Consider the following 3059-nt stretch of genomic DNA (forward strand, 5'->3'; position numbering starts at 1 on the left):
AGGTAGTTGGATAACCTCAAGCTAGACTGCATGAAAGTGGTGTATAAATGGTATACTTAGTATGACAAATCCCATAAGAAAATAAAAATGAACAAAGAGATCCTAAGAGATGCTCATCCTGATTCCAGTGCAACATACTGACCCACCCAAAAATGGGTAATTTGATTCAGATCTGGAACACTTCACAGAAAGCATGACCCTCCCACTACTAAAAAGGACCAAAAAATGACGGCCAAAAGCGAAGGACAATGTTGTTTTTTTGGACAACGTTGCTTTTTGCAAACGATGGCCTGCGTCGCTTTTTTTACCGTGGACAAAGTCGTTTTTTGAAAAAAAAAAAAAATCTTTTTAGAAAAAGCGACGTTGTGCGTAGTTTTTTGTTCTTCATGTGTAGAATAAATAATGAATAAAAAACGACGGACATCGTCATTTTATTGAAGAAAAATATTTTTTTTTTAGAAAAACCGACAACGTCCGTCGCTTTTCTATATTTTTTTGAATGCAGAAATCTGCATTTTCTGCATTCCACCTGCCAAATAAAAATGCAATTCAATATGTACGGCCCCTGACAACACACATTACTAAAATAATCATACAACACACTACATCATCAAAACATTTAAGCAATTCAATTAAACAACATCCAAAACACTTAACAATTAATCCAACAACATCAAAACACTTAAGTGATCTTGAAGGTTTTCCAATAGTTAAAAGTTAAAGAATGTTTAAAAAGTGTCTAGAAGCCAAATCCAAAAACACTAAGGAGTAGCCCCAACAAACTCCTCATCACTTTCTGTTTCTTCTTCGCTACTTGAATCGGGAGATAGAGAACGGTGACGACAACGATGAGTCATGCTAACCATTTGTTTCTTAAGTTCCTCGATGGTCTTGCACATGACTTCAGTTTGAGCAACAGATTGTGCCACGACACGTGTAAGCTGTGCAATCTGTTGCGACATATCAGCGAGCTGAACACCATTAATCGCCTCAGCCTGGCGCGAGGAACCAATACCAGCCCATCCAACCTCGAGGCGTTGCAATTCATTTCGAGAACCCAACCCATAGGTTCTCCCCTTGTCTTCCTCCCGCCACTTTTTCGGTCCGAATTTGAATAGCTTCCTCCTATGTAGGCTCGGTTGGACCAAACTCAGACACGTAGCGTGTATATTCATTCTGCATATTAAAAAGGACACGTTAGTAAATTTTACTATTACTAAGTAAGGTGGAGCATAACGTAAATTTTAATATGTTTTGCTTACATATTGAATACAAAAATAAGTAAGAAATCAACTTTTTTTTCCTAAACATTATTTTAAAGCTAACTTTTGCTTTCCATCAAATCTAATTTGACAAGAATTTCCACACACAGCCCTTTTGACTTTTTAAAATTTGTTCCTCGTATTGTTTCCACAAATTGTACAATTAAAGTTAGCATTGCTACGTCTCATTTCATCCTATTTCCTCAATGTAGTGCCACAAAAAGGATCCAAATCAACAAACAATAAGTAAATCCATGTTAGTCAAATTCTTGAAACAATTTTCCTACAAGGATTAGCAAAAAACATTCGATAACACTTCTTCCTATTTCTTTCTCAATGATATCTTTCCTTGCAAGTACATACTCAGTACATTGACCTCGGTCAGATTTCAGAAAATTATGCTAATACATTGATATCAAACAAAATAGACCTTCCGAGAAATGCATTAAACAAGCCTATTAGTAATTTGTACTTGGTGATACATCACCATAGCATTGAAGAGTTCTTAGAAAGGTCAAGTTACAGATATGATTTGCTACGGTATTTAGCAACAAGATAGAGAATTACTTATAGTAGGGAGACAACTTGTTTAAAATAACAAAGAAGAGGAGAATTGAGCTTTAGTAATTAGAAGAAAGCATCACATTAAACAACGCTTTAAATCCCAATAGATTTATCTAGATTCCCCTGTTCATTGGCATCTCCAATCTACACTAGTGATAAAAACAGTTTAATGTGTTTCCTCAATCCTTTTCTCCTTCCAACCCACTTTTCTTCATGACAACTTTATTACCAAACTGCGAGAAGATTTAAATTGACCAAATATGCAACAGAATGAGAAGATAGTCCTGGAGAAAATTATCAGTAAGCTATAAGCAGCAACGAAAAGGACCAAATTAGATAGTATCTCCTACTTTAACTCTTATTCAGTAATGCCACTATTTCGTATTTTTCCCTGTTAAGTTTCACCTAAGAAGACAAGTAAAAGTAGGTGCGAGATCAAACACTAGCACGGGTTAGGCACATTATGCTGCCATGATTTCTGTGTCCGTGGTCCCCTTTATGATTACTCTATCTAGAGGACGAATCGACCCCCTTATAAGCTTCTCAAGAAGAACACTAAAATTAGTCCAGAAGAAAAACACAGATTATGTAGATTGTAATACCTGAAGAAAAATACAGCTAGTAACTAGAAGCAATGAGAAAACCAAAACAAATCCAGAAGAAAATAAGCAGTTAGCTACCTATTAGCTGCAATGAGAAAAGCGAAAATCAGATACTAGGAAGACCGTAATATCGATTCCAAAAGTATCGAGTTTCCGCTTTATGCCTCATTAGGTTTCACCAATAAAAGATTAATTAAAGAAGCCACTAGATCAAACAATAACCCTGGGAAGGACCTCGGCTTTATCGGTGCATTCACATGCCAAACGTTCTATGTTCATGGTGCTCTTACTCCGACTAGAGGCATAACATTCTTTAAAACACCGCTGAACAAGAGAAAAGATGTCCAACATCATTTAGTTCAAAGTCAAAGACAAATTTATTGTTCCTTGAAGATAGTGCATAAAGGAAAAAATGACTAACAAGATCTCGAAGCAATACGGTTTAAAGATGTCTTTTACATATGCATTGTCTTGTTCTGTATGCGAAATAACAATACGAACTTAACAGCAATTGAGGAAAACAAAGTATACTTACAAGTTCTTTGTCACTTGGTTTTCTTTGATTGGAGTTTTTTCAGCCTTTTGTGTTTTGTTGCATCTGCAGCCTCTTCTTTAGAAAAAGGACAAACTA

At 35.8% G+C, this 3059-nt stretch overlaps 1 long non-coding RNA gene across 1 annotated transcript; it reads right to left on the minus strand.

Annotated features, from left to right (window-relative positions):
- Positions 1 to 607: 607 nt before the first annotated feature.
- Positions 608 to 3059, minus strand: LOC124885385. The gene is made up of 2 exons (XR_007050307.1): positions 2964 to 3059; positions 608 to 1176 (listed from the first exon to the last, which is right to left on the minus strand). It is a non-coding gene; the product is annotated as an uncharacterized LOC124885385 (long non-coding RNA).

This window comes from Capsicum annuum, unplaced genomic scaffold, assembly GCF_002878395.1.
Source record: "Capsicum annuum cultivar UCD-10X-F1 unplaced genomic scaffold, UCD10Xv1.1 ctg48204, whole genome shotgun sequence".
Classification (NCBI taxonomy): Eukaryota; Viridiplantae; Streptophyta; class Magnoliopsida; order Solanales; family Solanaceae; genus Capsicum; species Capsicum annuum.